At 30.9% G+C, this 25,526-nt stretch overlaps 1 protein-coding gene and 1 long non-coding RNA gene across 10 annotated transcripts in view; one reads left to right on the top strand and one right to left on the bottom strand.

Moving 5' to 3' along the window:
* Positions 1-15,250, bottom strand: part of LOC146992835 (uncharacterized) — a 62,685-nt gene extending 47,435 nt beyond the window's left edge. The window contains exon 1 of one of the 2 annotated variants that reach the window (XR_015039148.1): positions 15,082-15,250. This is a non-coding gene — a long non-coding RNA (uncharacterized LOC146992835). Of the gene's footprint in view, positions 1-12,270; positions 12,506-15,081 lie in introns of those variants that run through there. The other variant, XR_015039147.1, reaches the window with a different exon arrangement.
* A 91-nt stretch (positions 15,251-15,341) lies between these two features.
* LOC118186187 (uncharacterized) overlaps positions 15,342-25,526 on the top strand; it is a 153,182-nt gene continuing 142,997 nt past the window's right edge. For 2 of the 8 annotated variants that reach the window (XM_035356256.2, XM_035356258.2), the window contains exons 1-2: positions 16,359-16,542; positions 17,181-17,309. The gene's annotated coding sequence lies outside the window, so the exon portion shown is untranslated. Of the gene's footprint in view, positions 15,586-16,357; positions 16,543-17,180; positions 17,310-25,526 lie in introns of those variants that run through there. The other 6 variants (XM_035356254.2, XM_035356255.2, XM_035356252.2 and 3 more) reach the window with 5 other exon arrangements.

Genomic DNA, 25,526 nt, shown 5'->3' on the forward strand with positions numbered 1-25,526 from the left:
CACATTTCATAGTTCTAGCATGCGTGTAGCATTTTTTTTTCACTGCAGTGCTAAGAATGCAAAGTCCATTTCTGTCAAATCATGCTTTTTAATTTAAAAGAAGAAAAAAAAAAATGTTAGTCAGACTACTTGTATTATATATGAAAAAAGTGTTGTTTATGATAACACAGTTCTAAGAGTTTTGTTGTGGACATTTCAGCCTCGAAAATGATGCCCACCCTGGACGACGGTCCACTGTAAACAAGAGTTAGAAGAAATAAGAACGAAGGAATATTAAAAAAAAGTTAACGCTGAGAATCCAAGTTATAACATTTATAGGATCTATTAAACGGACAAAATATTCCAAAAAATACAGTACATGTTCATTTGAAGAAGACTGGATATGTAAGTTGCTACGATGTATGAGTACCCCATACTTTAAGAGCTTGCTCGAGTTTTGTCTAGTAATTCTTTGTCAAAAATTCAAAAATTACTTCTTTTTAAACGGCTTTGTTGTTTGAGATGTTGTATAATAATGTTACGAGAAAAAGATCACGGGGTAAGCCAAAGAATCGCTTTTAGTAGCATCGAAGGGGGCTGCATCGCAAAAAAAAAAAAAAAACTACTAATGCTTTGAATGTGGTGGGATTACAAAGGAAAAGTATGCTACGAATGGTTGCCACCAAATCGGACAATAAATCTAAGGAAATACTGTATCCAAATGGCAGTTTTAAAAGCATAAATAGAAGCAAAGTATCCATAACTGGTCAATCTTAGAGGTGTTGTTTTCCATCATGACAATGCTCGGCCCCAAATTTCGATGAATGTCACCAAAAAAAAAAAAAAAAAAAAAGAAGTTTTGAGTATGGCTGATGTGTTTTTTGTCACCCTCCATATTTACTAAACCTTGCCTTCTCGTTATTTCCTCTTTTCAGGTCAGTTCAAAATTTTCTGAATGGCCTGGCGTTCACTTCTTTCGCAACGGTCAAACAGCACTCCGATAACTTATTACGAATTAACCTAATGACTTTAAAAAAAAACTATTTTTCTGCTGTCTGAGAGATAGCAAAGAGTTATAGAATAATATGGTGCTAATGTGATGCATTGAAAGTTTCTTATGTTTTTGTGATGCTTCAATTGTGTTAATAAAAAAAATTGCAAAACTTTTAAGAAGACACAATATTTTAGGGACACTGCGCAGATATTGGCATAGTTAGTCTGAATGTTCCAAAGAAATGTTAAAACTTTGAACGACAGTTTAGTTTGAGAATTTTATATGAGACTTAATCTTAATTATACTTAATCTAAACACTGAGTAACATACCTAAGCAGTCCGAAAAACTCTTGTTCTGTCTTCAGTTTAATATCCAACAAAGTGATAACAACAACTTAAGCAACTAAAACATCTATTCATCCTTTCGCTTCAATTACAAAACTAATATGTTTACAGATGTATAGAAGGTAAAAGCTAAACCTTATAGCACTTGTGGTTGAGGTTGCCAACACTCCCTAACTAAGATTCTTGCTTATTATTTACATTAAATGGGTTTTTGTAGCAGAATTTAAGAAAGCGCAGAAGTACAGAAAAAAATTAGCATAAAAAATAACGTGTTAATAAAAATAAACATCACAAATATTGTTGATGAGGTATTTGTTTAAATTTACATCAGATATTAATAAATGATGAATCCTTTTGAAGTAATAATTTCTTTAAACATGTGTGTCATCGTGTCGCTTTTTAGCAAAGGAAAGAAAGGTATATTTTCTCTTTCAAATGTCCTTATCTCTGAGAGTTTCAAATCTGAAACTAGATCAGAGACTAGGAATGTAATCATAAAATAGTGAAACTAGTTTTTAATCACATTCGAGCATTCTATAGTCTTATTTGATGCGGTTCATGATATAAAACAAAGTTTGAAAGGCTATCGAAACCTTGATAAAACAATCACTGGTACTCATTGCATAGACCAAATGAATAAGTCAAATATTCTGTAAGCGTCTTTATCTACTACTATTATTATTTGTACAAATAAAACTAAATCAGATATTTAGACATTCAATAAAAAACGCAAACGATAAATTTTTTTCCCTGTTATATTTCAAGGTTTTATCCTCTAACAAACTTACATTTCCTCTCTTCAAATTCACCCAAAATAATGAATTTTTTTTTTTTTTTTTTTTTTTTTTTTGCGTTGCTGACGGATTAAAAAAAATAGATTATCCTGTGCATTAAGTTTCTCTTTTTTATTATTTTTCAAAACACCTTTAGTTACAACTTAAACACCTTTAGTTACATTTCCAATCAGAAAAGTAATTTTCACTTGTGTGTCTTAATTCCATACCCTATAAGAACGCCAAGAATCACTGTTTGTGTCCATAATATACAGGTTTATATGTAAATTTTATTGCTAAAATTTGTAGCAACGTTTTCAGTAAACAGACAGATTATGAAAACATTTCCTCGATTATAGGAGAAATCGATACATCGAATACACTAAAGGTAATGTTGCAAGCTACATGCATATTTGCCACACATAATTGTCGGTTTTATTTCAAAATCAAGTATAAACGCTAACCATTGTCATCTGCTATAAAGTCAAAAATTGTTTAAGATTTACAGTCTAACTGTATCACATGGAATTGGAATATGCACTTCGGTGTCCTCTCTCTCTCTCTCTGAGGTCGCTCGACGTCTGTTATTCTGCATTTAGTGGTTTGAACTAAATTTAAATGCTTTCCAAATGTGAATAATATTACAATCAATGCCATCTAAGAAAATTCAGATAACGGTACTTTGTTGTAGATATTAGACTCACTCAAAAATTTCCATGAATTTCCCCAGCTTTTAAATGACGAAACATTACTATCAAAGTCGTCCCTCATTAATTCATTCTGCAAAAGACTTTTCAGCTTTTTTCAAAAATTATAATTCCTAATATAATTTAAATCGAAAATACAGTTAGCAAAATTACATCAAGACTGAATATACCGCTTCCCTCTCCTTTTACTATTTTCTAATTGAAAGGGAGTCCAATTCTTCAGTATTTAAAACTTGTTTTCTCAAAGTACATAAATTATTATTGCCTTTTTTCATAAATCATGTATTTCATATCACTATACTAAATTTAATATGATACATTTTTCCCGAGACAGAAATTCCAATCACATCTCTGTCTAACAAATCACTGCAAGCAACTTCGAGTTGCTTGCTTAGTCGGAAATGAAGCACAAGAGTCCCACAGGCAGGAAAGCAAAGAAGATCTTTCGATAATCATTGCACCCCATTTGTATGCATCAAAGCCGTTGAAACTCGTCCATTTTTCCTGTAAAGATCGGGAAAGAGACGATCTTGAAGAGCATTTTACTTAGTAGGACTAAAAGCTTTTATTACAATCTTAAGCATGTGATACAGATATTACTATAGTGCCTTGTAAGAAGATGTTAGTATATCACGTAATGCACAGGTTTCCAACTTTTTTCTTGTCCGTCACCCCTAAAAAATTTAATATGCTCTGGCACCCCTAAAGTAGTTCCTACGGAAAAAGGAACCAAAGCTTGTAATGGAATTTTAATAATAAACATAAATGAAACATGGAAATAAGAATATATTACAAAATTTAACATTTGTATAAAGCTTTCCAAAAAAAATTAATGACTTTTTGTTCCTCTTTACTGGATAAGAGTTTTTCAAATCGTACTACTTTGTTGCTAGCAGCCATTCGCATATCTGCTAGTGTAGAAGGGCCATTTCTGAAATTTGTTTTGACTGACAAAAGAGCACTAAATCCAGACTTCCATAAGTGTGACGTCGGAAACAGAAAGTTCCTTAAGTTTTGGGAACATATTCTTTGCCAAACACCAGTTTTGTTCCAAAATATTGCTTTGAAACGGCGTTTCAAGAACACAATTTATGCATAGTTCGGAAAGATTTTCTTCGGTTCTCCATCATCGGACATATTGTCCAAATCGATATATATATATATATATACTATATGTTTATAATCAGTGTTTCTGAGTTTTCTCAGTTCTCCTGGTTTAAAATACACATCAAATGACTGATGATATTTCCAAATGATCCATAATTTTTTCACATACACTTGGAATTAGAAAATTATTTTCATCAACTATTTCTTCCAGTGATAGAAAACTAGAAAGATTTCCTCTTCTAACTCTCCGACACCAAAGTTTAAACTTTTGTCCCAAACTATGTATTTTCTGGCAGCATGTCAATAGGATTACATTTTTTACTTAGCTTTTCATTCAAACCGTCTCTCCAGCACAATATATTATCCTCCTTGTATTAGAGAAATACGAACAAGCTGATGTCAGTGTATCAGGGCTTAAAAGACTAAACTTCTTTCGTGGTGTCAGATCGAACTTCTGCGTCAGAAGAGGAACCTGAATTGTCTGACCAGAAAGTTAGTGCTTCTAGGCAGATCAAGATGTGCAAGGAAGGTCAGTTGATCAAAACTCGTAATTCTGACCTTCCGTTCGCTTGATCTGCCGATAGGTATTAAAGCCGAGTATTTACATTCTCTCGTAAGTAATACCCTATATCTCAAACCCTTTGCGATACTTTCAGTGTCAGAGCTTCGGCCACTCGAAGATGTCATGACGTGCCAAATTCACATGTGCACGCTGCTTTGTGGAAGGCCATGACAATGAGAATTACATTGCAGAGCCACTATGTGCAAACTGCAAAGGGGTTCACACAGCATTCTCGCAACTATGCCCGAAGTAGATATCCGAAAAAGAGGTACAAACTGTAAAAGTAACAAACAATTGTTTCATTTGTGGAAGCAAGATGATTAGGAGCAGAGGCACAGCCCCATAAAAAATTGTGTTATGTAGAAGCAGCAAAATCACTAAAATCCATAGGCACCCAAATTATTTTAAGCATACTAAAAAATCAGGCAAATCGAAATTTGAAGATAAAAGCAGAGCAAAAACCGACAGAAAACTCACCAAATAAAAAAGAAATAAAAAAACATGGAAGCAGAAATTAGAAATTTTTCAAAAAAGAATATTGCAAAATCTTCAAGTAATCAAAGGACGAACTCGTTTGGTAATTTCAGTTTTGAAAATATATATTCTGAGACGGAAGTATACCCGGAGCTAAATATCTTAAGGAGTCTACTTCCTTGCAAAAGACTCACGTAATACTCATCAGGTTGTTATTTCATTTTTAATTTTATTTTGTTTCATGTTTTTATGATAACATTAATACCTTATCATCTTCATATTATTTTAAATATTTCAAAAATTTTATTCTGCATCTAAACAAGAGCTGATATTTTCATCATATGTTTGGTACATATAACCGTTCAAGTTTTGTCCTAGGAAAATAATCAGCACCACTAGGCAACAGTTCGCAACAGAAGTTTAATCCTTTGGACTCAATGCAAGCCGATTAAAGTGAGACCGGATAAGAGGAAGCCCGCTTTAAAGCAATGGAGAGTTTCAAAAACTTAGAATTTTCTTTAGCAGGGTTAAGTTTATCACAGGTATGCAGAAGCTGCCTGTAGAAGAAGTGAAACGTATATGTACTACTTAAGATGACATTATTACAACATTGTTGGAAATGACAAACTTTCGTTATCACTATTTCTCGCAAATGTACAGCAACACATTTATCAAATTCAGAAAGTATACAGAGACTGTAAAATTGACTCCACGACCAAACTGATTCGCATGGGCTTTCTTCTCTTGGCGATGAAAGCACAAAATTAAGAGAGCTCATTTTTCACTGGATAGCTAGCTACTCTGAGCATTTTCCGCGTTAGGACGGCGACTATTTCTTTCTCTGCTTCAGTTATGTCAATCAGCTACTGAATAAGGAAAACTTTGAAACGATGATCTTTCAGCTAGTATTTTAAAATGGTTTCATTATTTCAATATTTTTTTTTCTGTATTGAAGAGTCTGTGATACGAAAGAATAAAATTAGTCCCCAACTAACGATACTAATTATACATTTTAATCAAGAAGTAACTGAATTTGAAACTTTGGTGAAGCAAGAATAAATTACTTAGTATTTCTTAGCCATGAAAACAAAGATTTGCAGTTAACTTCCGATATACCAGGGATGATTAATTAAAAATCATGATTAATACGACGATAATAATAATAAAGGAAAAATTAACATAAAAAATAGCAATTCATCTGTATTTTCAAGTAGTTAAATCAGTAGAATAAATTCCTTCGATTATGTAAATTAAATAATTGTTCAAAATAAAAACAATGCACTACAAATACCAGAATAAATATAATAAGAAACTGGCATTAATAAGTATATAAATGTGATTAAAGAATTATATTTTGCAACAGAGCATGAAGAATGTCACTGAACTCAAAGTTAAGTAAAAACGAGGTTTTACTGGGAGGTTTTGCCCTTTCATTTTTGTAAAACTTAGTTTTTATATATCATGAGTATCAATATAGCAAATTAAGCGATTTAAAAAATGTTTAATATTTTTCATTTTTAATTAATTTTCAATGATACGGGTATAACACAGTACATAGAATCTTAGAGAATATCGTGTTGCCTCAACCTTGTTATATGAGGTTAACAAATACAAAATTGAGGGATGTGTTCCAAAAAAATACTTTTTTAATGGTTCTCATTGTTCCTTTATTTAAATTCAGACTTTTCGCAAAGTGAGTTGCTTTTTTCTTTTAACTAGCGATTCAAAATATATATTTTCATCTCCAAAGAAATAAATTTTATTTTAAAAAACACTTTACTTTCTTCCAAACCTAATTCGAAAGGAAATACTATTTCGTTATAATTACTCCTAAAAACGATAAAGCAAATTAGTCACATTATACGCAACAGTTTTTTTGTTTTGTTTTGTTTTGTTTGTTTGTTGTTGTTGTTTAGTTTCTTCCAAATCACAGTTACTAAATTTATGAAGTTTAACTACTGAACACTTGAAGCACAAGATAAATATTGTGTAAATGATAAGCACGATTTAATTTCGAAAGAATTTCAACGTGAGAGACTGCGGATATTCCCGGAATTGATTTTATTTTTGTATGTGTAAATAAATGTAATAGGTTGTTTTTCTTATTATACACAATGACATTGAACGTTACTTAATTTTGTAAATGTTTAAAATAAAAATCATGTTATCAAAAGATGTACGTACATGAAGTGTTATACCTACATGAAGTACGTACATGAAGGCACGCATTAATTAACGTGCTAGAATGAAACTATATTACGAGGGTATCCGCAATTTTCTTACTGTGTGACATCGAAATCGTGCTGTAGAATATCCATATACCATAATAATTCATAATTTTTATAGATATTTGAGGCTTTAGTGTAACTAGAAGCAACTGTAACTTTTTGCAATGTGCTGAGTTACTCTGTTACCTAATAATCCTTTACGTTGTCTAGTGGCAAGTTTACTACACTTTCATTGTATTTCTGCCCTGTTTATTCATAGCAGAATAGGCTGGTACCACAAGTTTTCATTCGAAATTTTTTAGGAATAAAATATTTCTCACTTGAGAAATTTAAAAATTTCTCAAAAAGGATATTTTCTGTATTTCCTAGTATGTGTGACCTAAGTACTAACCAATTTCCCTTAGAAAGTTCTCCAGTAAAGGTATTTCTCTCTCTAGGCAGATAACTCTCATGTGCTCTTATATGATATTTGTTAAACAAACACCTGTGATTTAAAGGAACCTGTGAAAAAAAAAGTACGTTTTTTCCTGCACCTACATACGTAATGTACGCGATCAGAAATATGTTTTTTTTTAAAAAAAACAATAATATTCAAAAATAATCTCACTTTTCAAATCTTACTTTCAAATAGTTATGTTATAAATTAAATGCATTTTAAACTATAATGATTAGATTATTCTTAAGAAATGAAATATAGTTTTAAATTATAAGGAAATATATGTTATCTTTTAAAATTAGTAGTCTGTTAGGCAGTACCGTTAAAATTTGAAGGAAAAGTTCCAGATCTTATGTCATGTCGAAGGGCAAAATTTGGAAACTGATTCTTTGGCACGCCAAGGAAGAGAATTTGCATAACAGTAAGATTTGCCATGTCACGCTGTAAATGTGACAATATGTACATGATATAATAAAATATATATATATGTACATGATATGGCAAATATATACATGATATAGTAAAGAAACGTAACAGAGAAAACATTTAAAAAAGTTTAAGCTAAAAAACCTATTTAACGTTAAGAATGTCAAAACATTCTCTACAAAGCAATGCACTTTGCCAACCTATAGGCTAGCAATTTCTAATGAAATTTAAGAAATTTCTATAAAGATCTTGAACTCATTGAAGGATATTGTCTTTTATAAGCTTTCCTTTATGAAAAAATTAAAGGAACAATAGTTTAGAAAATTACGCAGACTAACTTCGAAATGAAATCCACATTTGTTGCTAGAACAGCATATATTTATATCGTAAAAACATGACTATGCAGCACAAATTTTCTCACTACAATAGCAGATTAATTGATTTCCACTCCCTGGTTTTTAGTTGTTATCATCTGTATTTATATATTACTCTTAACGCATAAAAAAAGGTGTTCTTGCTTTCAGTTTGGGAAAGAAATATGTCTTAGCAAAGTAAAGAAATGTATCCATAAAAACTCTAATGCTTTTCGTTATTTTCCGAATTACAACAGCATATTATCTTTCAGTGAAATAAGATAAATGATTTAAAAATAAGATTTATTGCTTTTTAATAATGTTTTGATACTCCTAGATAAAAGCAAATTTCTTCGGCATTAAATATTTATAACATTAGTGTAATTAAGAGAAAATGTTTCCATACACCATACCTGAGTTGCAGGATTTCTCTCCAACTCTTCTAGTTGTACCCAGTCATTAACATCCATTTAAACTAATGATAATAATGAAATTTTTATTGACAATACTAGATTGCAGTAACCTTTCTATACGATTTTGTGTTTCAAACAATGTTAATTGATAAAGACTTGATTTTACTCTATAGTATTATTATTATTGTTTGCAAAAGGAAGCGAAATAATTGAAAGGCATCCTGATAGCTTTGTATTTAAGTACAGCTCCCAGAATTCGGGATCTTCACATTTTTTTAATTTCATTTACTCATCATCCTTTTGCATGAGGAAGTGTTTCTTAATATAAAAGGAATTCAATGTTATATTTCATCATCCATACTCACGATAATCACTTTAAATCAAGAAGAATCATCTTTCTAAGAATGATTAATGCCAACAGTTTCATTGGCACATACTTACTTGTGGTAAATCTAATTAAGCTTTAACGATAAACACTTTAGTCACAAATTGAAGTTGATTTACATGAGATATTTATATGTGAGCTGATTTGTGTGGGTCACGCGACACACTCCTAGGCTATGGTAATTTTAGACCACATACGCTGACATGGCTGATATGACTGGTACGACGCCATGGACAATGTGGATTTTGAGTTCATCAAAGTCGGATAGCAAGGGTGACATAGAAACAATATATTCAATATACTTTCCTCCCAACCAAAAAAATTCTCAAATAGTGAGGTTCACCGAAATTGGAGATCAGATGAAGAATGCATTATCATTTGCTCTTTTCCACTACAGGTTGAACGTGAGTTACATGATAAAAATATTTAAGATAGAGTATCGTATCTGTAACATGTGACAAAACACTTGAAATAGTTTGATGTATCACAAGTAAATGTGTGCTCTGCTATAACCATTTGCAAAACAATAATTCTTTTTGACTTCATTTTTGGTTATTATAAAGTATGATTTGCTCTCTTGGATGAAGTTACACTTCCCCGCTGCAAAGGTACCGAACCACTTAGTTGTCAAGCTAAACTTTGGAGGGTCAGATTACAACTTTACCTCTATTTTTTTTTTTTTTTTTTTGGTTCATTTCTTTAAGAATGTATTGAATCCCAATAGGTTCGGCAAAAAGGAAATTGTGATTAATTGCTACACTTCCTCTGGCAATGGTCTAGTTACCTCTTTCTTACAACATAGAAAAATGTCACACTTCCTGCTCAAATATGTTTGCTCGCCATATTTTGGAATTACTTTAAAGGACAAAGGTAACTTCTCTAACCGGCTTTCACGGGCAAAAAATGACAAGAAAGCTAGGGAGAAATTTGATAATTCAATACAATTTGTCTGTCCATTTATCGGAATGAAATGCAGCAGAGGAAAGACAAAAATTGGATAACAGTTTCTTTCTTGGATACCAGGAATCAAGCATGATTCGTAGAAAACAGAACTAGCACATTTTTGCGCACATTGTTTTCCACAAAGTCTATTTTGAACACATTTAAAGTAAAACAAATTTCTAAGTTTCCGTTTGAAATTTATATATTTGAATGACAAAAATGATTCAAATTATCGCCAAAATATACAAATGTAATTAAAAAAAAATTTAAACTTCTATGACAGGACTTCCGTAAATAACAGTTGACAACATTTTGCTTTCGAAAATTTAGATAGAAAAAATATGGCGTTGCTAGAATAGCCAAAATTCATTTGAAATATAGTGCAATTTTTTTTTTAAATAATTGTTTGAATTTTTTAAAGTTTATGCAGTTTATTCAATTTCAGAGGAATATTTTATTACAACGCAAACATTTTTAATATAATTTATCAATGAATGTAGGTACTTAAAAAGTAATTTCCAAAACAGAGATTTCCCGGCTCACCGCTTTTTATTTATACAGATATATCACATAGTGGTAGTGTCGCCAGTAACCGACTATTGAACAGTGATGGTTCAGCTTGGGTTCCAATCCCAAACAGTCTAGCTGCATAAGCATTTTCGTAATTTTCTTCTATGTGTAACGTAAATGTTTCTTTTAAAAAGTTCTTCATGAAATCACCCCTCTTTTTAAGAAGATAGCATTTGTGGGCTTTGCCACAATCAAACGCTAATCCATATTTATTGCAGCCACTTATGAAACATGTATTTATTTATTTATTGAACAAAAAATGAAAATATTCATTAAAAACTGGAAGTGATAGGCATTTTGTGCCGAAAAATTCAATTTAATTTTTCAGTTCAATGAAGCGGAATTTGATCATGTCACATCTAAATGAATGCAAGTTTAGTTTATCCAAAAATTGTGCAATAAATTCTTGCCTAAGACTGACTAAAAACAAAACAGGAATACACTAAACTAGCACAGTGAATGATACCTCGATTAACTTTCAGTCTTAGGACTATCTTCCAGGCTGAGATGAAACTTTTTCCACCAAATGGAAGTCGATAACGAAGATAAGTTTGTAGTGTATTCAGTGTAGGGATAAAAACTAAGATTAAAATTGAAAACTTATCACACAAAAACTCCTTAGCTTTCTTATTATTATGTACAGTAAAAAATATAACAGTTAAATCAAAAACTCTTTCCATCCACAACAGGACAACGGCTAAATATAATTTATTTTCTAAGAACTTTTATTTTTTTACCTACTGCTGCCGGCAAAATCTTAGCATAAAAAAATTCAGTACGCAGTCCTACTTATAACGAGACGGTTCTTTATTGCGCATTAAATAGAGAAAGAGAGAATTTTCTGCTGAATTTTCATTCATCGATACATGAAGTTTTACAGACTGATCTAGAAATTATTTATAAGGAATATGATATGGTGCAGTTAGAGAACTTATATGACAATTTTTAATAGACTTTTTCCCCCTATGTAGTTTGATTTAAGAGTACAACATTCTATTCTTGAAAGCATCATTTTCTCTTTCTCCTTTAAATATGGTACAAAGCAATCCTTTTTATCATGCAACTAATTTTTCTTCTTCGCATTGTGGTGGATTCTTTCTGTCCACCGAGCTGCATCAGTAGCTGGAGGATACGAGAAACTAACCGTTAAAAGAATGACGTATAATCGAGTTTCCATTGTAGTAAAATCTGGGAGTAAATATTTATGTTATCTTGTCTAGGAAAAAATTCAGCTTTGAATGTGATGAGCTCTCACATCACGTGTCTTACACGACTGCAGAACTGAAAAAAGTAGTCAAGAAACTTCTTTTTTCGCCTTGTTCTATTTCAAGGACAGTCTTGTATTTTATTTAACAAAATCTTTCTAGGCAAAAACAAACCTTGTAGTAGGAAAAAAAACCTGTTACTTGTGGTAGATTTATTTGAGGTTTCTAGACTGTGGAAAAATATGTAATCTAAGATTTGTAGCATTACTACTTCTGTCATAAAACCTTTTCTACACTTTTGTAAATTGCTACTTGAACTTATTTTAGGATACATAAAAGTTCTGTCCATAGAAGTTATTGTAATAACTTACCAAATTTGTAATGACCGGCAGTTCTGCTGTTCCAAATAGATGCATAATGTTTTTACAGACAATATGTTGCAAAGAATTTTCTCCTTCCGTCGTGGTGTAACTGGAAGTACGCCTAGCTTGTAGTCGTAAGGTCTGGAGCTCCAATCCCGACATTTCATATTTCCTGCCTCGAAATAAACCTGATGACGCTCCCCGAACGGCGATAATTCGTCACCACCTTGATTTTCTGATTAGGTTCCTGCTTTCCTAGGAGCCTTTTAAGTGGGAGAGACTGTTAAACGAATTTTCATCCTCATTACCCTGTACGTTTACGTGGTGTAATTGGAGCAGTCGAGAGTTCTAGAGTTTGAATACTGGCAAGGGCGTCGTTTATTTTTCATGTTTCCTGATAAAAACCTAATGGTTTTACAGTGTTTTGGATATGTAATTATATAAAACAGCAGAATTTTTTTTTTCGTTTTGAATAACGATGCACTACATTATTACCCAAAGCACGACTTTTAGAGTAACGTTATATTTGCTCTCTTAATTCTCTTACCTCGTATTAACTCCCATTTATTTTTAAGATCCTTCCTTACCTAATTGTAATTCTCATATAGTTTTAAGATCTTATTTACTTCATAATCTTATTTCTTATCTAATATCGTTAAGTATGAAAATTTCTTGTTCTTTTCATTGTTGTAATACATAACACCTTAGCAATAAACTAATATCCGTATTGCTATGGGTTCACTGATCGCTAAAATAGGTGTAAAAGTAAGGTTATAAAGTAACTCATTAGACTTGTTTTGTAAAGTTTCGTAGATTATTTAAAATTTATAGAAGCATTTCATCGACACAGAAAATAGCTACTGTTACCTTCTTGGACTACAATTAATAATTAAATATTTTTAAGCTCATTTTGAGGATCAAAAATATTGTTTCCAAGTATCCAAAATAAAATCATTTCATGCTTTCTCAAATAATGTTTCTGGAATTTTGCTGATGTAGAAATATTTTAATCTTCTATCGAGCACATTACGTCGACAGAAATAAATTTCATAACTTATCATCAGATACTTACGTCAAAGCCTGCTCTTTTAGAGCTGAAACGTCTCATTTCAGAAACGTTAATAATTAATCACCAAATGACAGAACACTTTGTTTTCTCAAATCCTCCGGCTTTTCCTTACGTAGCAGTAACGGCTGCAGTATGATATAACTATCTCCAGTTCACTTCTCGAATCTTACGTACACTTTCATACAAGAATGTCACATTTTAGGAATACATTTTATCTTACAAGAATTTGCACTTTTTAGGAATACACTTTTTCGTTCCGAAAACAGAGAATGTTTGCACTTTTCGCATTATTTAAATGATGCGGACTGTAAGGACGAGATACGAGCTTTATAATGAAATAGCATGATATTAGAGAAAAAAGAGAAAAATTGCACTGCTTAAGACACTACAACTGTGCTATCAAAAAGTCTTGAAAATTAAAGGGGTGAAAGGAAGGGATTTATAAAACTACGCATCTCAACTGAATGTTAGAAAAATAAAGATAAGAAAGGCCCAGAACCATTTCAAATATACTTTGGAGAGAAAGTTTATTTTATATTTCCAAAACACTTCTAGACGCAAAATTGGATATATTACTAATGTTAACTAGCTTCCACTGTGACAGAAAGGGCAAAAGTAGACTTAATATACTTCAGCTTTGAGACCTAAAAATTAAAACGTTCTTAATTTATATATTATTAAATCGAACTTCATGTGATAATAAGAAATCTATACAAGAAAGACGGGTCACACTTAAACCTCATGTATTTAGGGCTTTCTCCACAAAAGATTTACATCATTTCAGTGCACACATCAATACTTCTTTGGCGACTATATGTTTTTATTCGTGAAAGTTCACGAAATGAAAAACTAACATCGACAAAAAAGGTGATTATATTTCAGTAATTTTATGCGTAATCTATGCAATCAGAAAATATCTCAAAGTCTCACTTAATTAGTATACATTAAAACTGCTTGTTTTGGTAGTAAAATTCCAACTGTTGCTTTGAATTTTATGACAGCTATTTGACTTGGAATTTAAATTGTATTTCAGTTCTTTGAGAATAATTTTGATTCAGAAATCATATTATGTAAATAAAAATTTGTGTTTCAATTACTTCTTTTCTATTCTGCCTATTTTTTCAATTTTAATTAATTCTTTTTCTCAATAATTTAAAGGTAAAGCAATGACTTTTATTCATTTTACTTAGTTAATAAATCAACTATCGATTGGATAAAAATTATCTGGGAGTGCCCGAATTCAGGAGAATAAACATTTTACATTACTGCAAATCGTACATATTTGCTGCATTGTTAAAAAGTATGTAGGAAATATTTTAATTTCCTAATAGTTGCCTAACCTAACAAGCTATGGTGATATTTTTTAACTATTTGTCATAAAAATATTAAACATTTTTTCCTCCTTCACATATTTTCCACTTTAAAACTCTTTTCATTGATTTTTTGAAGTAGGTTTAAAAAAACACAAAATCGAAACAAACCAGTCACATAAAGTAAGTTTTAAGACTTAATATCAGAGCTATAAAATTTTGCGATCTAATATCGAATTCTTTAAAATTAAGAGTAAATATATTTTTGATTGTTCTATAAAATTCTTCTCCCACCGAAAGGAAAAAAATAGGTATCTTAAGAGGCTCGAGTCCTTAACCTGTGATTGTAGTAAAACGTGTAGAAAACGCGCTACGATATTTCCGGAATCAAACATATTTTAAAAAGCGAGCCACAAGGACAAAAGCTATACCCATACGCACCGGTAGCTTGAAAGAGAAATATTTTTTGAAGCCAAGGAGCGAGTATTCTCGATTCCAGCAAGCGCTTGGCGAGATTTTATTTTTTATCCGCTAGAAGAAGCGTTCAAAATGCGCAGTGAAAGAGTTCTTGCTCGCCTACGCTCGTCGGTAGAAGTACACACAGTTCTTGCTTTCCTTTGGCTGCGTTACAGGGGCAGCCTGGGTGGCAGCCCTGCGGTGAGGCTGCCAGTTCTTATCCCCCGCCCTTCAGGGTGAGCTACGTCATCATTAGCCGTTTTACCCAGAGAAACACCCAGCACGTGGGGTAAGGTAACCAATCAGGGGTGGGAGACTCTCCGTGACGCACTGTCTCCTTCCCCCTTATATGGACAGCTGACGACAACAATCATCCCCCCACCCTTTAGGGCCCCTATCCTGGGGTGAGACCCACAAGTCGATGCGTTCTTTAACAGCATAAGAGCCACGACTTAGGATTGTTAAGACGTGATTTCTTAGACTTCCCCGGTAAGTTGGTCATTTAACAGCACTATCGCATATTTTTTTTTTTGTTCTGTAAGTATTTGTATTAACCGGTTGTATTACACTCTCGCGACTTATTTTTTATTGGATTGGTCTCTACAAATCGATGGAGTGAATATCGTAATATTATGTAATACCAGAATTTTTTGAGCCAAGCTTATGTTTTTATTATTAGTATTCATTTTGTAATTGCCTACAACAGAAAGAAAATAATTTTTTATATATTTTTTTCTGTGGCGACTTGGCGACATCGTGATCGCCTATCGCAGTTGTATTCAAAGGGTTGAATATAATGCGGAGAGAAAGGGTTACGAATGTCAAATTGTTACGCGCCAAAAACTAGTCCTGCGCTAAAACTGTCAAAGATGTGTTATTTAAGCGCGAAATTTAATTTCTCTTTGAAGAGCGGCATGCGATAACTTTGTGAACCCTTCCTTTTAAACTCTGAAAAATTACAAATTTATAACAAGTATTTTAAAATCGTTCCATTATGATCTGAAATTAATCGGCCTTTCATCGGGATTATTTTATTGGATGAATTATGTCAAGCAATATATTTGTCTGTGGTGTTTTCCCGTAAATAGCTGAAATAGTTTCTGCGTGAATGAAGCTCTTAGCGCCTTGAAGTTTTCTTCCCAAACCGACGAAAGATGTCGTCACTGAGGTGTGCGAGTGTGCCACGACGGTATCGATTTCGCTTTTTCAGTCAGCTACACACGCGCGCGGAAGGATACATAGAACTCGCGTGACAAAAAATCCCCCCTAGCAGAATTCTCGCCAGAGCCTTCTGTTTTCTTCGGACTGGTGAATTAGAATCGCTGCAGATGCCGGTGTCCATGGAGGTTCTCTTGCCGCGCAAGTTATGCTCTCCGATGATCAGGTGCACTTTGCCGCCAACATTTGATAATCATCGCGGGTCTGCCCTGGACTTTAACTGCTGCGGTAAGGGGTTGGTCTGTTTACTATTTCGGTATCGCAATGCTGTTGTGGTGGGTAATAATTCGAAAGTGGAACTTGTATTTCTTGTTAGATTACTGAATTTTGTACATAAAGACATAACTGTCATCTGCTTCAGATTATATTAAATTTTTCATATTCGCTTCAAATTCATTTCGGAAATGCGTTGGGGATTATTAGGTGGAATCATAAGTAATTATAATTTATATCAGACTTTCAAATTAATTATCAACCAGATTTTTTATTCCATGAAACATTCATATAACAGATTGCATTAATGGTGAAAGTATAATTAAAAACTTTGCTGTCATCTATAGTATATTTATCAATTAATTATTACTTTGATATAATTATATTTTTTCTTTACTCTCCATCATGATTTTTCTCATTATTTTATAGTGATGCTGCACTTTAAAAGGAAGCTTAAGAGCTATAAAACATCTTTACACCCATATTCTTAGCAAAAACACTGCTTTTTTATTTCAAAATATTACATTCACTTTTATTAATCCTGCTGTACATTTCCATTAATTTGGCTTGTACATTGCATTTGTATATTTCTTGTTCTAAATTAATTTGATTTCAACTTGAATAAGGTTATAATAAAGTAATATAACTTTCAGGGGATTCACAGTGTGAGGATAATGTAGCCATCTGTATTTATCAAAGTTATTAAAGCCTCTCTGCTACAATGACTGTGTGGTGGATATGTTTCTGTTATTGACACACATTGTCAGTTGACATACTTCACAGTAAGTACTAATTTTTGTTATTAATAATTTTGACATGCAGCTTTAAAAAATTTATCTTGGTTTAAAAAAAAGTTGGTTGTATCGGTAGAGAGATATTTGGAAGATTCATTTTTCATTTTCATACTGTTGTCTTGGGTCCAGTAAATTTAATAATATGCTATTCAGTTTCCATTGTTTTAAAGAGTTTTTATGCTCTTAATGAAATATGTCTTATGACTGCTCTGCATTAAGATTACAGTCTTAGTTTTTCAATGGCATGACTTCTGAATTCATATATTCAGTATTTCCAGTAATTTCACAAAGATTACATACATGCATTACATAAGACACTTTTATTATATCAGATTCATGTTGATATAGCTTAAAAGGCATTAGTGTGAAGTAATTAAGTCACGTCATTCATTCATTGCTTTTAGTAAGTACTAACAGAGCATAGTTTCAAATTATGTGTTTTTAAGGTTTAACAGAATGGCTTATTGCGTTATTTTATTCATATAAAATTATTTAAAGTTATGTGATACAATATATTAAATTATTTAAAGTTATGTGATACAATATATTAAATTATTTATGTTTTGTTTTATTATTTTAAACTTTGTCATAAATATTGAGTAACCATGCCAGGTCGCTTCAAACTGCTATATATTATAAATGAGCAAAGTAGTAAATGGATTTATCAATGTCAAGTAATCTATCAAAAAAAGCTTTGAAAATTGTCCTGTGGACATGGAATTTTGCATATTGTATTTAAAACTTATATTACTTATTTAATATATTTAACTAAATTAAAAATATAGATTACTTATGTTTTATTTTATTGCTGTATGCATTACTGCAGTATAATTCATTATTAACAGTAAGCAACATGTGGTGCCAAATATTAATTAGAAAATGAATAAGTAAATATACCTTTGCTGTGTGATTAATTTAAAGAAGATCAAAATTATTTTATGGATATGAAATTTTGCACATCACATTTAAATTATTTTTATTTGTATGAATGAAAATTTATATACTCCTGAACTAAACGTACATAATGATCAGTTTTCTAAAAATAGATGTATAATGATAAATTCCTGAATGAGATTTGTTGACATGATGCATCTGAATGTATATGCTTTTGCATATGTACATATTGTTAAATGTGTGTATTTTTGTCTGCTATCTTTCTGCCTGATATTATAGCAATCATAATTTTATGAGTTTAGTTCTGTAAGAAGTGTGAAAAAGTGTTTTAATTATTACTGATCTGATGTGTTTAGTTCTATAAGACGTGTAAAAAAACTGTTCTTGTTGTTATTGGAGCTTTGCTTATCTTCATGTGATTTGCTTGCTTAGTTACTGATTTTACTAAATTAAACTTATTAAGCAAAATGAGTAAACATGAAAATTGTAATTGTTATGATATTGCAATTTAAAATATGTTGCTTTTTCAGTGCTGATACTTTTAACGAGCATGTGCTTCTTACAAGCAATGATATATATGTGCTTCTTACAAGCAATCATATATGTGCTTCTTACAAGAAATGCAGAATTTCAAGTTGAATAATCTGATGACTGATTCTGACACTAAATACAGAAGTAGTTTATTATTTCGTGCATGAATTGCATATTTAAAAGCTCCTGTGTTAGTACTTTAACAAGTATGGGTCATTTGTTGAATAGCAAAATACTTTAAATATTAACTTGTATTTTGCTTTGGCTTTTCAATGACTTCTATAATGCATGGTGTATTTCATATGTAGTATTGCATGGCATCATCATATGCATCTGTGGCTTCATTATAGGTTAAAAAAGAAAAATAGGGTATGTTGGGGTTTGATAGCTACTTAATGCATGTAATAATTACATAGTCTTTGCATGTTCCAAAGCAGCTGTTAAAAGAACACATAAACTTGTAATAATTTTTTATATAAATAAAGTTTAGGTGTAGATATATATGTATATTATAGACTGTATTAAGTATGACATAGGTTAAACTGATTATTTTGTTAGAGTTATAGAAACTGAACTAGCGATATATTTAATTATAATGTAAACTATAATAGATTTGTCATGCTAGTGAAGTAGAAAGAACATTTTTTCGAAGTTAAGCTTAAATTATAAAATTTTTCTTTCTTCAGACATAATTTAAAGGTATAAATTTTGTGTGCATAGCTGTTTGAGCCATTTATATTTAAAACTATCTGTTCAAAAGAGAGAAATATTGATTCTTAAAATGGTAACTTTATTTTAACCATATTTACAGTGTTATATAGCTATTATCTGTTGGTAATAGTTTCAGTATTAAAAGTTATTAATTGGTCATGAGATCTGTTACATTATTCTAGCTTAGAGAACAATGTGTTAATTATCAACAATCATTTACAACATAATCCAGTTGCGTGCTAAACAGCAATAATATCATTTGGAATAGTTGTCGTAACAAGCAGAAATCTCAACCATTTCCCTCGGAGTTTCCTATGCTTTATTTTCTCTGTTTGGAACTGTGGCATTGAAATTTGTACATCTAATCTTTTATGGATGTTGGTTCATTGTGATTAAACAATATCTGGCTTTTAGATATCGAGATATTTTTCTAAAATAAATGATTTTCATCTCTGCTTGGTATTTTGTAAAATAATTATAGAAAAAAAAATTTGTAACTTTATGAAGTATTGAAATCAATGCTAGATAATTAGCGGTGAAAGCTTGTTTCTTTTTTGTTACATGGCATTATCATTAAATAATTTGTTTTAATTTAAATTGCCATGTGACACTAACTTGTCTGATTAAATGTAACCTTTATTCAATAAGTTTGGTATAAGTTATTTTTGCATATAAATTTAAGTGGACAACACATCTGATTTCATACACCCATGCTGGAATACAGTAAATATTTTATATTGACTATCCAAAATAATTTGAATTTTTTATACAAAACTTCATACTGTATATATAAATTGCTGCATTTTTAGACCATATTAACACTCTGCTTTCAGTAGCTTGCCTGATATTCTTGAGATATAAAGATGCCTTACTTTTAGTGCAGTTTAGTTGAAATACTGAAGTGTTATGAATATAGCAAGAAGTATAAAAATATCTTTTCAAAAGACTAATTGCAATGACAGTTAATGAGAATTCATACAGTCTATGACAAAGGATTGCATTAAAATGGAGATTCCTATGGTTAAAACATATGAAGGAATTTCACAAAATATAAAGAAGCAGCAGCAAAAAAATCATTACATACAGGATGAAAATGAAAAAGTACTTGGTGATCAAAAAAATAAATTGTCACTTACCTCAGCAGAAAAACAACAAATTCCATATATGTTATATTAAAGAATAGTAAAAACAGAGGGAGAAATGCACGCACAATGGAATTTGCAAAGCAGTGGAAACAAAATGTATACAGGCAGTTTGAAGATGACAACAGATATAAATCCATTTCATTAGATAAAGAAAATGACAAAGAAGTATGCAAACCCAGAAAGAATAAAAATAGAAGGACAGATTCCATTTGCTATGATATCAACAGCACAAATTAATTTGTGAAAGCAAATAAGAAAAATAATCAATGAAGAAATGTTATGCAAAAACAATTTGCCCACTAGCGGCCGAGCGGTAAAGTCGCTGAACACTGGTAGCTCGGTCCGAGGTTCGAATCCTGCAAATGGGCTGGCTGCATGGGGGTTTTCATTGTTTTCCCATGTGTAACATGTATACGAGCCAGTTTCTCTTAGAAAGTCCTCCACGAAGGCATCCCTCCTCTTAGGCAGATAGCCCTCGAGGCTTTGCCATAATCACGCACACACACACAAAAACAATTCAGTCACAATTTAATATGAATAAGAAGAAATCCAAATTTGTAGATTCCTATTTAAAACATTCCTATTTTATTTCACAATTTGAAACTTTTAATGACATTTTTGATTGTTCTACAATCATGTCATCAAATCTTCAGGTATTTTAAGCTTTTTACTGGCATCATAGGTTTTAGTTTTCACCAATAGTCTTAAATTTTGAAATCAGTGCCAATGTCTAAAGGCATTGGCATTATCATAAAAAGATTTGAGTTATTATGATTCATTTGGCTTTTATTTAAAAATTTTACCTGCAAATTCCCAGGTAAAAATTTTAATTACAAGCCAATTGCATCATAATGATTTGTGGCCTATGGGAGGGCTGAGTGTGGGTGAAATGGAGAAATGGAAACTATTTTTGACCTGAGACTAAATGTTTCATTATGCACAAAGTTCTTTTTTCCCTCCCTTTCTTTGAAGAAATTGCTCATCTTCTCAATAATGTTACCAGCAAAGCTTCATGAGCAGAAGGCCATTATTAGCAGCTGCAAAATATTAAACCCTGTGCATTGTTGTGAGAATGTTATGCTATGAAGCTCATTTGGTTTGAACTACACCAGAGAGTATTACATTTAGCATTTAATACTGAATGTTACCTGGAAATAAAACGTTTTAAGTATTAATTTATATCGAGTGTAATTTTTAACTGGCTTATTCACATTAACTGAATGTCCAGTGTCTTTAGAACTGGATGTTGCTATGATAAACTTATAGAATTCCGCTTCAAGTTTTATCAATGTACTTGCTCAAAAAAGTATATAGCTTTGTGAATGCAGTGGAATGGTGTATTAAAAGTAACTAATGTAAAAGTAAATGTATGAAATAAAATAAAATTTTTAAAAAATTTTAAAAGGCCGTAAAAGTGGTTAAAAATCACATTTTTATTCTCACTTAATGCATTAAATTGAAAAGTATTGTAAAGGACAGTGCATTTATCCAACATTTGACCATACAGCAGCCAAGTGTCTAAAGCATAAAATGCTGGTAGTTCACTAGATTCTTTTCGTAGCAGTTGACAGGCTAGCTGTACAAGACTTTTGTTATTTTTCTTCATGTGTGTTATAAAATTTTATCAGTGTCTTTTGTGCAGTCCTTTTGTGTGCTTTGCTATAGTCAGTCAATCCAGTTCAATTATAAAGTATTTTAATGGGGCAGGTAATCTATTTTGATTGTTAAAGGGACTGTATCTGAAGGCTACATAACAAGCGGCATTTATAGATATATACAGGTATATTTCACCTGAAAGATATATTTATTTATTTTCTATGGTTAAATGCAAACTGTCCTTTTGATTTAACTTTCCTTAATATTTTTTAAAAGTATGCTCCTACATATACATGTGGGTGTATATTGTATGTAAAGAATATATTCTCACATAATTATATCAACTTCACGTATGTATAAAAAATATACTCCACATATAATATACTTCATATATAAAGAATATACTCCACATAATAAGTATACTAATAAATATAGTGTGGAGTATAACATGTGGGGGTATAATTATTATAAATAAATGAACCAATTAAAATTAAAAACTGTAGGTAGATCTGAGAAGGAGATTTTAGAAATATTCATTCCTGTAAAAAAATTTCAAATCTAAGTATTAACATCCAGATAAAAGTATCCTGAATAATTAAAAGGATTGACAAACTAAAAATTGTAACTCCCAGAAATGCAAAAATTAAGATAATAATAGCTTTGTGCAAGAAAGGGAAGAGCAACTCCAGTCGAAGATTATACAATTTAACCCATTTGCATTTAAAATATAAATAATCTTGGATAATTTAAATAGACATTTGAAATATAGATAATCTCCTCTTCTTGTATGGTTTTATGGGACAAATAACCAGACAAGTAAAAAAATGCAGAAATTAAAGGATAGAGAAAATAAGAATCGTATAACTGATAATAGTTAAGCAGCTTAAAGGTAAAAAAAAATCTTATTTTAATAATAATCTGATAAATAGCCTTACTACATAACTCCAGTTATCTTTAGTTACTTAATGCATTAAAATGATGGTCATTTGCTTTTCTGTCTATGTCAAGTAAATTAAAATTTGCTTTTAAACTTTTTGTCTTTATTTACATTTATTGTTCTTTTTTTTCCAGGGGGGGGAGGAGGATAACATAAAGAAATAATAAACACATTTTTTTATAAGAAGCTGTTAATTTAAGCCAATTTGTACAAGATGTAGATTGGCCTAAAATGTTCAGTAGATATATAGCCTATCAGTGACACATATATGAAGTGAATTTACAGAACTTTTGAGGAATTTGCTATTGTTATGTGTGCAAACCCTTAAATCTCCATCTGCAGTGTATAGTCATTAATCAAAAAAGATTTATATTGCTTATAGGCTTGTTATTCTTAATTTACTCAGTAAGTCACTGTTCAGCCCTAAGATGTGCTGCTTAGAAAATGGGTCAAACACGGTGCCATCTCAGTTCTTTATCTGTGTTACCCTTTTGCTTTATAATAGAAAATTAAATTGTAGCCAGTTACTTATTAACTGCCATGTAAGCAATTTAAGTTATACATGCTGGTATAACTTACACTGTTTGCATGTATAGTTCATGAAGATATAATTTTTCAGCATAGTATGTCATATTTTGGGTTACTATTGATAATATATATATTATCAACAGTATAACATTAATAATCTGCATCAAAGTAAATATTTAATTTATGCAGTATTATACAATTATCTGTGTTATTTATTTATTATTATTATTATCTTAATAGGTTGTAGTCCCGAGCTAGTCAAAATAATTAGTTATATCATGCATATAAACCTCATGTTTTCTTCCATTTTCCATTGCTTTTATGTCATACACACAGTTGTTAGTGATGCTAAATATTCATATTGTGTTTTAGTTGAATTAGAAAACAGCATGTTTAATATTAAGTTATTAAATCTCTTAATAATGCTGACCGAAAGTCAAGTAATGCAGATATATATAAAAGATTCAATGTAAGCAATTTATGCTTTTAAATGATTTTAATATAAAGCAACGTAACAGTGGAGTTAAATTTTTGCTTATCATATTGCATAGCATTGGTATAGTTTTCTTGTAGTCACTTTTCAGTCAATGAAGGATGATTTTTTTCAATCTCTCTATTTTAAAATGTGTCTATTCTGTTTGTCATTTTTCAAGGAATTTCTGTAAATTTGAAATGCAGTTCAGTTTCTGTCAAGTACGATGCTTTTGCTGTCACATTTCAGTCAGTGAAAAGTGATTTTCTCCTCTTTGCTTTTGAAAATTTGTCTGCTTTATTTGTTGATTAAAAAACATTCTCGATATTTGACACACATTTGTATTTCTCTTTAGTACCACACTTTTGCTTTTTTCCTTGAATGTTACTTTGTAATTATTCAGATTTTACCTACATGCATTATAGGCACATATTAGTGTACACTTTTCACACTACAAATATTTTAATGAGTGTATTGAAGAAAAAATATCTCTCCAAAAAGTAGCAAAAATAGAAGTTTTCAACCTGTTCCACTTGTAAGTGAACTTTAAGTCCATGAAAGTATATTGCTCAAAGATTTTCATTTCATTTTCATTAGAACCATATAGAAATTTTTCAGTATATTTTGCCTTCAGTAAAAAAAGGGATTTGGAAAAAGGGAAAGTTATATTATTTATGGATACATTTTTCTCAAAAAATTCCTTGCATGTTGATAAAGTAAAAAAAAATCAGGAAAATTAAATTAAAATAGACTTCTTTTTTGGCTTCACTAGTAAGTCAGTGGGTAACATCATACATTAAAGAAAAAAAATCCTTGCATGTTGGTAAAATAAAAAATTCAGGAAAATGAAAATAAAATAGACTTTTTTGTTTATTCTTTTTTGGCTTCAGTAGTAAGTCAGTGGATAACATCATACATTTTTATGATTGTATGATTATTTGTCAATTCATAGCAAAGGCAGCCAACCTATTTTTCCTTTTGATTGAATTTCCACACAAAACAATTAGTCATAAGCTACTTAGTCTATTTGTAAAATATAACACATTCAAGCCTTCATAAAATATAGTGTAAGAAATCTTTAATGTGAGTATGAGGAGTGATGAAGGATGGAGATGAAATAAACTATAAGATTAAATCATATTAATAATAAAGTTATGTATATGTTATGATATACATAGTATGCAAAGAAGATATTTTATAAGTGTGTCTGAAGTGATAATTTATAATTTTTTTATAATAAAAATTTGAAAATTCCTTATAAATTTACTTGCCTTATTACTGCAGTCGTATTAGTACAAAGCAAAGTATGGCTTTTTAATTTAATAGGGGGAAAACATACATTTGAAATAGATATGTAGATAAAAGAATGATGATAAATAAAAGTTTGTCCA

The sequence above is a fragment of the Stegodyphus dumicola genome, chromosome X2, assembly GCF_044657685.1.
Source record: "Stegodyphus dumicola isolate Sdum_Otavi_A_Nest chromosome X2, ASM4465768v1".
Classification (NCBI taxonomy): Eukaryota; Metazoa; Arthropoda; class Arachnida; order Araneae; family Eresidae; genus Stegodyphus; species Stegodyphus dumicola.